A 13,051-nucleotide genomic window follows, 5' to 3' on the forward strand; every position below is an offset into this window, starting at 1 on the left:
CAGAGAAGATAGATGAAAAGAATCTATAATTTCCTTGCTTCTCTTTTGATACTCCTTTAACTCTATTGTCATCTAGTGGTCCAGCTGTTCCCTTGCAGGTGTCCTGCTTCTGATATATTTAAGGAATTCTTTATTTTGGCTTTGATGTTGTTAACAATACACTCTTCAAAATGGCATTTGTTTGGGTGTTTTTTTAACATAACTTTTTGCCAACTTGCATCCCTCTTGTGCAAGCTTGTGCTCCCTTTTGTTTTCCTCACTTAGGCAAGGCTTCCTTTTATGAGGGAAGGTGTCTCTTTAAAAGCTTCCTTGACATTGTTGGAAGACCTCCAGGACTTCATGCTACTTTTCCTAGCCTGTAGTACATACACTATCTGGGTTTCTATTTTTGTGCTTTTGAATAATCTTCAAGGATTTTGAAGGGATTTAACCCTCTCGACTCTCCTCTTCAACTTATTTTTTTACCAGTTTCCTCATTTTAGAGAAGTTTCCTCTTTTTAACTTAAATGCCACTGTATAGAACCTCTTGAGCAATCTTCTACCTAACTGTATATTAAATCTTATAGCACGGTGATCCTGTTTCAGGTTGGTTCAGTGATGTTTACATCCTGTTTTATGTACTGGGCCACCCCACCTAGGAGTAAATCCAGGATTGCCTCCATTCGGATCAGTTCCATGACCAGCCTGTTCTAGGGCACCGTCATTTGGGACACGGAGACATTTGTCCTGCTCATGAATTCATCCAGTCAATGTCTGGGTAGCCAGTCGCCCTTTATTGCAACCCTGTTTGTTTGCGGTCCCCCTGATTTCATCCTTCATCTCAAGATCAGCCTGAACATTCTGGTCTGGGGGCCCATAGCACATTCCTAGTGCTAAATCAGTTTTGGGGCCAGGTATTGCTAGTTCTATGTATTTGAGTCTGCTGGACTATACCTGCTTTAATGTACAGAGCAATAGCTCCTCCAGGATATCCTTCCTGGTTATTCCTGTAGAGCTGGGATGTAGAGAGGACCATATCCTACTGCTTCTCTTGATTTCACCAGGTTTCCATAGTGCCCACCATATCTGGGTTCGACTTTATAACCAGGTACTCTAACTCTCCCATTTGGCTTGGAGGCATCTAGCATTTGCCCAGAAACACCTATATGGTACATGGTAACTCTCTCCAGGAGTCTCTGGCACATCCAACTTCTGTTTTGGGACTTAGGCCTCCTTGACTGGCTATCATACTTTACCATATTCTCATGGCCTATTCCCTCCCCTTCTACATTTGGGCAATCTTTTTCATCCTCACCCTCTTGAGATTATTTAACCTGAACCAGATGCTTCCCAGTTTCTGTCAGCTTTTGCCCAGGGTTGTTTTAGAGCCACTCTGCCATCTGGTTTACATATTGCATCAGCATTCTAGTTCCATTTCAGTTCAAGTCCCTTTTGTGCCTGTCCCTCTTGTGCAGGCTCAGCTTGGCTCACAATGTTCCCCAGTGCCTGCCAAACCTGAACCTCACCTGCCTACGCCATCCTCTCATCCACACAGCGACACTACCCAGCTGTGCCATTCTAGCTGGCCCTGTGCATGGAACCGGTAGCATTTCAGAGAAAGCCACCTTGGTGATCCAGGATCTCAGCCTTCCATCGAGCAACCTAACTTTGGTTTCCGGAATCTCACATGTTTGGCACCAACCACCACTGACTCCACCCCAGCGCCATTTACAGAGCTATCTAGGTGGTGTGTGATATCTGCCAGGCACATCCCCAGAACAAGAGAAGATTTGCTCATCTTACAAGAATGGGTCCCTTCTAAGGGATCATTTTCTTCTTCCTTAGAAGGATACCTTCATTCCCCGTTACCCCATTTTCCATAACAGCAGAGAAGAGATCAGAGAGATTGGAACTCTGTTATTTCCGGCAGATACAGCTATCAGTGGCTACTAGTCAGAGGCCAGGGTCAGAGGCAAAATACCCGTGTATGTCAGTGGCTGGGGAACTTGGGCAGGATAGTTCCTGTTGCACACATGGCCTGCTTGTGGGTTTCCCACAGGCAGCTGGTTGGCCACTGTGTGAATAGGATGCTGGACTAGATGGGCCCTTGCTCTGATCCAGCAGGGCTCGTCAGTTCTCATGAAGAGAACTGGAGATTTGGAAAGTTTGCGACAGACATTAAAGTGATTTTTGCTTGGTCTACTAGCACCATCTCCTGGACATAGTGGGAAATAAGAAATATATTTCATAAAGGGAAATCTGGAATCACACCTCAGAGACAATAACATCTCAATGCTGATAAATATCCAGCCTTCCTTTGAGGGCTGTCTCACATATTACGGAGTCACTTGTCACTGAGCGGGACAGAAGTCTGTAAGGCATTGTGCTTAGATGGTTTTACTAAGAAGAAAACACAGGCTTAAATCCCCATGCTGCAATTAAGTTCACTGGGTGGCCTTCGCCCCATAACCATCTTTTAGTTTAACATTGTCTTTCAGGGTTGTCATGTGGATAGGATGGCATGGGCAAGCCATGTGCATTTCCCCAGCTGTCATGAATAAATACATTCAGTGGGGAGGCACTATTCATTCTTGGCTTCCTGACAAAACTATCCCTGGGGAGCTTCCGGACAGAAGTATGCTAGCACTACCATGGCATTGTGGAACTTTTCTATCTTTCTCTCCTTAATGGATATTTTAAATGGTAGGGAAATCACTTAAGCTTGAATATCACTTTGGAAGAGAATGCCCCTGCATGGAAATGGAGATGGACACGAGTAAATATAGTTGATCAATTTTCAGTATAATATTTAATTCCTATCAGTGATGAAGACCCACTTCGTGTAGTCATGTCATGGATTAATGATGCTGACACTATTTTGGATGTCTCTCATTTTTCTGAATTAGGTGTACCCCCTTTCCCATTTCTGTGCTGAACTTTCTATTTGTGGATATGTTCATGCATACATTTTGAAAACATTTTTCCAGGGTGAAATCCTGTGGCCTCCTGACATCACCTGGGAGGCCATAGGATTCCTCAGAGACCTGTGACCTTGAAGTGTCGACTGATGGCCGAGCCCCCGCTGTGCCTCCTGCAGCTGCTGCAGAAAGAGCCACTCCAGCTTTCCCTCTGAGGTTGCTACCAGACCTCAGAGGGGTGGGAAGAGGTGGGAAGGGGAATTGGCTGGCAATTCCAGTTGGATTGGAATTACATCCATTCCAGTCACTGTACTATGACTGTCTCTCCACTCCCAGTCCCTAGCACTACATCTAGAGAGCTGAAAATGGCTGTCTAGAGAAAATGCCTTGCGCCAGGCATAAGATGCATGTAAGCCTCCAAGTTGTGCCCTTAGCTTTTTCAATTGTTTTACATTTTTGTATATGGAAATTTTATGCTGCTTGGATTGCTCTGTGATTTGTTTATTTTTCATGAATTGTTGCGAACCACCCTGAGAGCCTTGGCTATTGAGCCATATAAAAATGAAGTAAATCAATAATAAATTATCATAATACAACCCGAACATGAGTTTACTGCTTCACTGTGATCTATATCCTGGTGTACAGTAATTTACAATACAGCACTGGGACTGCACCACTGCTTTCCTTAAGTAGCGAGCAGCTACTGTTTCAGGTTTGTCCTAGCAGACAAATGCATTGCGTCCTATGGGATCCTGTCCCAGGATCCTGTCCCAGGATGATCAGTCCAGGGCAGAATGCAATTCTGGAGAATCTCTCAGGGGGCGCATTCTAGAGTGGGTGGAGAAAGGAAGGCAAATGGAAAAACACATGGGGGAACATACCCACAAGACCAAGAAAGAACACCAGCTTCAGCCTAAAGCTCTGTATGTCAGTAACCAAGGCTTGCGAGCTGTCTGCCTCTTGGAATGGAGGAAAAATGCACAAAAATGGGGTAACCCCCCTCCTATGATAAGCAATAATGGGAAAGGGGGCAAGCCTGAGGGAAGGGTGACCATCTGGGGAACCGTGGAGAGCCTGATTTGGCCTGAGGTGGGTCAGATGTGGGGCACAGGCCTGAGGCTTGACACCTGCTATTCTAGAGTTCTCTCCTGGCCTCACAGGCCATGGGTGCAGCCAGGTTGCCTTTTACCACTTGGGTAGCATAAGTGTGAGGGGGGCTGTTGACAGGGCAGGGCCTAAAACACGCCACTGCTCAGGTTTTATGGGACTGCCCCTCCTCCTCGTTCCTTGACAAGTGAAAACAAGTGGATTCCTGGGAGCTCTGGGGGATTTTCCGGTTGACAAGGCGGGTGATCCTGTCGATGCCCTGGTTGAACTGTGGAATGAGGAGATGACCAGGGCTATTGACACGATCGCTCCCAAGCGTCCTCTCCCACCTGGCAGAGCCCGTTCATCTCCATGGTATACACCTGAATTATGGGTGATGAAGCAGGTTGGGAGACGTCTAGAGCGTAGGTGGAGGAGATCACGGGGTGATTCTGACCGAACACACTTAAGAGTCCATTATCGGGCCTATGCTGTGGTGGTGAGGATGGCGAAGAAGAAATTCTCCATTTCCATTGCCTCCTCACAATGCCGTCCGGCGGAGCTTTTTTGGGTGGTGCAGGGGCTGATACATCCGGGCCTGAAGAAAGATCTTGTGCCACCCTCGAAGGCCCGCTTTTGCCAAGCATTTCAGGGAGAAAATCGTTCAGATTCGCCATGAGCTTGACTCTGCTATGGAATCAGATTCTACTGGGGAGACGCCATCGACGCCGTCGATTCCACAATTAATGGATGAATTTCAGTTGTTGCGGCCTGATGATGCGGACAAGGTGCTTGGACAAGTACATCCTATCACTTGCTTACTAGACCCATGCCCATCTTGGCTACTTAAGAAAGCCAAGGACGGGATTGGGATCTGGATCCTGGAGGTGGTCAACACCTCTTTAAGAGACAGCCAGGTACCTGCCCCTTTAAAGGAGGCGGTAGTCCAGCCAGTCCTAAAGAAGGCATCCCTGGATGCAGAGGTGGCCACCAATTCTAGATTGGTGGCCAACATCCCGTTCCTGGGCAAGGTGCTAGAGCGGGTGGTGGCGGGACAACTCCAAGCACTCTTGGATGAAACTGATTATCTGGACCCATTTCAGTCCTGCTTCAGACCCGGGTATGGCACTGAATCTGCCTTGGTTGCCCTGTACGATGACCTGTGCAGGGAGAGAGATGGGGGAGTGAGTCCCTGTTAGTTCTCCTGGACCTCTCAGCGGCTTTCGATACCATCAACCATGGTATCCTTCTGAATAGGCTAGTGGGACTGGTAGTTGGAGGCACCACGTGGCGGTGGTTCCGCTCCTATCTCAATGGCCAATTTCAGAAGGTGGTGCTGGGGGACTATGGCTCTGCGCCATGGCAGTTATGCCATGGAGTTCCGCAGGGCTCCATTTTGTCCCCTTTGCTATTTAACATCTACATGAAACCACTGGGAGAGGTCATCAGGAGGTGTGGGCTGAGGAATCATCAGTACGCTGATGATACCCAGCTCTACCTCTCGTTTTCCACCAATCCAGGTGAGGCAGTGGCTGTGCTGAACCGGTGCCTGGCCGAGGTAATGGGCTGGATGAGGGCCAATAAACTGAAGCTCAATCCAGACAAGACGGAGGTCCTGTTGGTGGGTGGCTCGGGCCTCGGGATGGGGGCCTTGGGCCTTGTCCTAAATGGGGTTGCACTCCCTCTGAGGGACAGGGTTCGCAGCTTAGGAGTGCTCCTCGACCCTGAGCTGTCTCTAGAAGATCAGGTGACGGCAGTGGTGAGGAGCTCCTTCCTTCAGCTTCGGCTGATACATCAGCTGCGTCCCTTCCTGGAGAACGACTGCCTAGCGACAGTGACACATGTGCTGGTAACTTCCCGATTAGACTTCTGTAACGCACTCTGCCTGGGGCTACCCTTGAAGACGGTCCGGATACTTCAATTGGTGCAGAATAGAGCTGCCAGGTTGCTGACGGGGACTGGGTGTTGTTCTCATATAACCCCAGTTCTCCATCAGCTCCACTGGCTCCCAGTTGAAGTCCGGGCCCAATTCAAGATGTTGGTTATGACCTATAAAGCCCTAAATGGCTTGGGACCTGGATATCTAAAGGAACGCTTGCGCCCATATATGCCCTCCCACCCCTTGAGATCAGCAACGGATGCCCTTCTCCGGGAACCCTCTGTGAATGATATTAGGAGGGTGAGTACCCGGAAGAGGGCCTTCTCTGTGGTGGCGCCCCATCTATGGAATGTGCTTCCCAGAGAGGTCCGCCTGGCGCCATCATTATTTGTTTTTCAGTGCCAGGCTAAGACCTTTTTATTTAAAACTTATTTTAATTGCTAAATTATTGTATTAATTAGGATTTTAAAATTGTTAGCCGAGAATGCACCGGGGGTTTTTAAATGTTGTTTTTTCTTCTTCTTTTAATTGTTATATTATTATTATTTTTGTATGTTTTATGTATTCTTTGTGAGCTGCCCCGAGGCTTTGTTGCGATGGGGGCAGCATAGAAATGTTTTAAATAAATAAATAAAACGTGTCACTGAGCAGAAGCTGTCACTGAATATCAGGAAAATGGGGCAGTGCCTATCTGCTGCAAAGCCAGAGATTCTCCACGGGGAGAAGGCCTCCAAGGAGCGTCTCTCTCTCTCTCCCTTTAGAAGGGAACACAACAACCACACAGGGCCCAAGTAGCGGCACTACGTCTTATCAGCCCCAGTCTTTCTCGTTGTGCTCAAAACCATACCCCCCCCCCACATTATTGTGCTTCCGGCCCAATCTGGCTACAGCTCGGAAAGCTCTATTAATAATTGACTGGCCTCGGTGGTTCTTTTGTGCAGATTCTCCTGCAGAGAAATATTTTCAGCCTTAACAGGCCCTCTTGCTGGAGAAACCTCCTGCTACCTGCACAGCAGCGCCGTGGGGGAGGAGAAAGTTTGCACACTGCCTGTTTTTCGGCTGGTTTCCCACAGGTGCGGCTTACAGGATCGAAGATTGTGGCAAGGATGTGGCCGCTTTCGAGGCAGGGACAATGTGGGAGAAGGGGAGGGATCGTAGTTCAGCAGGTAGAGCAGCTGTTTCCCACCCAGAAGGGCCCTGACTCAGTTCTTGGCATCTCCAGTTCAAAGGGACTGGTAGCAGCTGGTGGGAATTCCCTTCCCTGCTGGAGACCCTGAAGAGCCACTGCCAAGACAGAACAGGCAAGACACTCCCATGATCCTCGGTCCAAAAATTAGAACAGGGAAGCTCCTAATTCAGGTTGCCAAAGGACAGAAAAGAATGCCTAATTCATCCTTTCTCAACCCGGGTCCTTCCAGATGCTCTGGATCACAACCCCCCTCAGCCTCAGTCACAGGCTGTGGTGGCTGGGGGCAATGGGGGTTGTATTTGGATGAACCAGTTTGGAAAAGGCTGAGGTGGCCAAACAAATCAAACACAGGCGGCATCTTGTGAGTGTATCAACACCAACAGGAGGTGGTCATGGCACCGCCCAGGCTAAGGCCAGCATCCCTTAAAATAAGGCCAGGCAGGAGCGCTCTTCTACGTTTTTCAGTAATGTGGAGGATCCAGCAATCACTGAGAGGAGAAACAAGAGCTGTGCAATGGCATCCTCATGGATCTGTTTGAGATTTAATTGCAATAAAAGAGAGTATATTGAAAGGGCAGTCGTGACTGGGTTCAGACGACACAGAAACCTGCACCCAGTAGTTGAACTTCATGTTGTCTGAACCTGCCGTGTTCATAAGGCACAGCCTGTTAACCATGAGCAACCCCAGAAAAGCACCCATGGTTTGTTGCTACATTTGGATTGTGGACTGTTCACCATGGTTCATTATCTTGGCTGATAACCTATGTTTCAAGAGGAGTCCACCGTTCAATGACAACCCTTGAGGGTGAGTGATCACGTAGTCTGAACCGTCTATATCTTGTGACATCTCCTCTGGTACAGTCACATATGTCCTGAAGCTGGGGAAGGACATCCATCCCAACCACCCATATTTTCCCCTCAATGCCACCCCTGAGGCTGGGCCCACAAAATAATCTCCACACCAATCCCAAAGACAACTCTGCGGCTCTTTCTATAGCCCAGTGCATCTGAGCCCTACCTTAGAGACTTCAGATTTAGTGCTCACACACCCCAGAATTCACCGAAATAATATACACATGAAAAGGTTGCGCTCAGTCAAGGTCAGTTCTCCTTTTAGAAATGATGTAATTCACGTAAGAAATAAGACATTATACTTCGTCTTAACTAGGGATGTAGGAAAATGTAGCTGAAGTTTGTCCGTGACTAGAACTTGTCCCATTCTCACCCTTGAGCAAGAACGCATTCTGCAGGGAAAGCACTCACATTCCCAAGTTTGCAATGCTGATTCGAAAAAACAGGCTCTTTAAAAATATTGAAAAATTGTGTATTTTCATGACTAAGTCAATGGGGGCAAGTGCACATTTTTGGAGGGAGGAAGTGTACATTATTTTAAAATTAGGCTCAAGGTGTTGAAAGGTTCCCTCATTGTTTAAGGCACACATGGGGTGGGACTTACTGGATGTATCCTTGGTCAGTCTTCCTACTGGAATCCCCAGCTGCTGTCACACTGGTTTTAAAGATATTCTTACTCACTGCCTGATTTCTAACCCTTTCATCAAGAAGTGATAACAATGAGGGCTAGCAGCTTTGCTGGGCAAATGCTGAAGTTTTCAAGATGTAACTCCTGCTGCCAGTGAGCTAGAAGCAGGCACTTTGAGATTGTCTGCCTTTGCCCCCACTATCCATAGCAGTCTTCCCACACCTGATGCCATTCTGATGTGCTGCCTGGGGATGGTGGGAGTCATACTCATGCACATCAGGAGGGCGCCCAGTTGGGCAAGGGTGATCTATACTCGTAGGATCAGCAGAACTAACCAAAGATTTAATTAAATAACTCTTAGCATGCCTGCCTGAATGTTACTCAAACCCTGTGAACAATTTAATTAGCGACAAATACATTTTAGAAGGCAGTGATTCCCAGAGTCCAGATAGCTGGGCTGCCATGAGTATCTCTCTGGAATCTAAAGTGGCCTTGCTACTTGACACTCAAAAGGATTTTCCAGAATTTTTCGGGACTGCTACTCATGGTCCCAATGCCACTGTTTCCCATTGTAACTCTCTTGTCTCTTCCCATCACTTCTTCTGCTTCTTTTTCTTACTGCAGAAAGTCCAGTTCAGATTGAAATGACCACATATGAGTAGCATGTGAGCGAGGGGGGAATCCAACCTCCCTCCCAAGCTGCTTTCTTCTCAAAATCCCATCCCCTGCACAAAGGGATTGTTAGTAATATCCAAAGTGTCACATGAGTGAAGCTGTTCTCACTGAGGGAAACTGTTCTTAGGACTACCATGCAAAGAACACATATAGGGTACAGGCCATTTTCTTTTACCATGGTACAAGCTGCAGTTCCACATAAACATCTTTGATTGCACAATCAACTCTCCTGTTTCTGAAAGGAGGCTTTTCTCAAGGCTTCTGCTTCCAGATTCTTTGCAGGATCAAGGACGGCTCCTTTACACATCACTCCACCCCTTTGCAGTTTTTCTCTCTTTTCCTTTCTATATGTTTTATTACACAACCACAAGGTGGCGCTGTGGTAGAGCTAAGATATGGCAGAATTGCAAAAAAACCCAACCCCCCCCCCAAAAAAACCCAAAACAAAACACCACACTATCTTGTCCTTTTGGTTCATTCTGTCATTTCCAGAGAACACGACACTTTCCCCTCTTTTAAAAAAGCCACAGAAATGCTTGGAAAGCACAGGTTGATCCTGGAGGATGTAAAGCTTCCACAAACTACTGCAACTGAGGAGCCACGACTGTGTAGTAACTGCTTGGTGTAGAGAAGTCAAAAGCCTACAGAAGCAACAATGATGCCACCTTCCTATTGAAAATGGCTTGCCCAAAACCACTGACTGAACTTCATGGTAAGCCACCCTGAAGGCTGGAGTCCAGCACTTCTCCTGAGTGACTGGATTCTGGTTATCCTGGATTTATGGCTCCCATGCTATATTTTTGCAAGTGGTCCTTAGATCACCTCTGAAAACTTCTCCCAAGCCCACATTTCAGAAATGTGTGTATGGATCATACCCCAACAGATTGACACGTGTGGGTACATATGCATAGCAATACAGGCACACACACACCAGCATGAGCACACAAACACACACATCTTGCCAAATTTAAAATGGGTGCAGAGGAAAGTCGGATGTAATAAACTTTCAATCAGAACAGTGCATTTAATTAACTGCTTCTGTTAATGTTTAAATGGGAGCAAATAGCATGACGCAGCTCACCATTTAGGGCAATTTGTTTCCTATGGTTACTCTGACATCATTTCTCTCTTATGCATGTGTGTGCACACACAGAAAGAATAACCATTGTTGCCGTGGCAGAAGATTCACAAAGAACATAAACAGTGGGGAGGAAGCTGACCAAAAACTCTCTGTGCCAGCCTGGATGCGAAAATGGCTGTTTGTGGCACGGAGGTTGAGAGGGAGAAGAGTCCTGTTGTGGGAAAGCAATTACTCTGCTGCTTAGCGCTGGAGTATAAGGAGAAATATATTGAGGGGGGCTGGGGCAGAGTGGGGAGATCCATGGGTGGAGATAAGGGGGTGGGAAGAAAAGAGAAGCTGGAGGGAGAAGATGCAAAGGAGTATCCAGGTGGGTTTGATGCAGTGGAGAAGAATGAGCACTCCTAAACAGTTATATGAAATGCTGGTGCAATTTTCTTCGGCCCTTGTTCTCCCTTGATGCCTGGCAACCCATCAAAAGCTGCTCCCCACAAGTGTGGTGGCTGGTTGCAGAGTTACAAAATAGGTTGAATTTTTTTTTTTTTTTTTAGGTTGAAATTTTTTATTTAAATAAAAACATACTACAAATAGGGGCATTGAGGATCACTGTGCATGGGTGTGAAAGCGGCACAGTGAAGAAAGCTGACAGGAAGAAAAGCAATGCATTGCCAAGACCCCGGACCAAGGCAAAGATGAACAAGTGAGCCCTACATAAAATCAAGCCAGAACTTTCAGAACTTCACATCATGGGAAGGCAAGACTCCCTGGAAGAAGATGGTCATACAAGGGAAAGTTGGCGGCAGAAGAAAAGGAAGACTATGAGATGGATCAGTTCCACAAAGAAAGCCACAAGTTTGAGCTTATAAAAGTTGAGTAGAGCTGTGAAGGACAGGACTCTTTGGAGGGCTTTCATTCATTGGGTTGCCATAGCTTAGAGACAACTTGACAGTGCATAACAGCAGAGCATTTGTGTTCTGAAATAGCAAGCATCCATAATGTTCTGTCGTCTGTAATATTTTGGAATCACAGGGCAACTTTTTAATTAAGCAACATCTGGCAGCCATGCTGCCAGTGGTAGGCCCCAATCTTACAAATGAAATTCAGAAACAGATACCATTTAATTAATGTAATTTGGGATTGGGATTTTTTCTCTATAGGCATCACATGTGTTGTTGAATGGAAATGTTTGCATTATAGTAGTGTCTTGTTTGCAAATGACATGCAAGAGGCAGCAGTGAAATAATAAATAACATTGTCTCTGTATGATTGTTTTATCTGGGGAGTTGCGGTGATGCACAAGATAGTATGCATTCCATTTGCCACCAGATACATTCAGAAATATTGGCTATAAGGGGGCTCGCAGATAGAGAGGTCCAAGCACTAACAGTTTAAGACACTATGCAGCTATTCCATCTTATTCCCTTAATTAATTTTTGCAAGGTAAGAAAAAGTAACGGAAGTCTGAGCCCTATGTCAATTTCTGTGAATGAGGCAGAGCGATGGTGCTGTAAAAGCCTCACCTGGAGCCACCTAATGTACCACTTCTGACAGGTATAGATGTTTCTAGTGACTGTAGATACTGGGATAGATAATGGTAAAAGCACCTTTGTGTTTTCCTTTCTGTGGTTAGACAAACTCTAGGTGGCAGGACCTCATTGGGGAGTTTGTGCTAGGAAAAAGGTTACTTCACCCTAGGCAAAAGGTAAGGGTAAAGGTTTCTCCTTGACGTTAAGTCCAGTCATGCCTGACTCTAGAGGGTGGTGCTCATCTCCGTTTCCTGGCCGAGGGAGCCAGCGTTTGTCCACAGACAGTCTCCGTGGCCATGTGCCCGGCATGACTAAACACAGAAGTGCACGAAATGCTGTTTACCTTCCCACCAAAGTGGTACCTTTTTATCTACTTGCCTTTGCATGCTTTTGAACTGCAAAGTTAGCAGGAGCTGGGACAGAGCAACGGGAACTCACTCCGTTGTGCAGATTCGAACCGACAACCTTTCAATCAACCAGCCCAGCAGCACAGCAGTTCAAACTGCTGCGCCACCTTCATCCCCTTATTTCACCCTACATGTGCCTAAACCCCAGACATGCCCATGACTGCTTCAAAAAGAAAAATAGGAGATGTGATGATAACTGTCCTGTATCATATGCAGTTTGGCCCTCAGGACTTTGAGCCTGGCTAACAGGTTCCATTTCTCCTGCCTGAGATACTTTTTTGTATATTGCAGCAGCAGCAGCAGCAGCAGCAGCAGCAAGATGAGCATTTAAATTGTTTGGCTGAAGCACAACTAAGTATATGGACTACCAATTAATCAAATGCTGATACTCTTCAAATTAAAAATTGCAAAGTCTCCAAACAGCTTAAGTTTTGTAAAGGGATGAAGAAGGGAAAGGAAGAGGAGGAGGAAGAGGAGGACAAGAAATATTTTATTTTGTTTCTCTACTGCCCAATAACTGAAGCCTCTGTGCAGTTTACAACAATTCATAAAATACAATAAAATACCCATATAATAAAGTATATAAAATACAAATACAAAAATGTGGCTTGTATTCCTGTTCTCAGGGCTTTGCTGTAATATCAGAAGCAGAACTTGCACATGGCTTCCCCTGTGAACATTCATGAGAAGCGGCCTCCACATTTGGAGCTCATGAATGGTGCCACGGGGTGGAGGAACTGCATTGCTTTCCCGTCAGCCCTTAAGAAGTAGTCAGGAGGAAGAACAGGAAGCCTGGGCTGCTGCTGGTTCCTGTTTCCCTTGCGTTTGGACCAA

This window comes from Varanus komodoensis, unplaced genomic scaffold, assembly GCF_004798865.1.
Source record: "Varanus komodoensis strain SLA01 unplaced genomic scaffold, ASM479886v1 scaffold32, whole genome shotgun sequence".
In the NCBI taxonomy this organism is placed as follows: domain Eukaryota; kingdom Metazoa; phylum Chordata; class Lepidosauria; order Squamata; family Varanidae; genus Varanus; species Varanus komodoensis.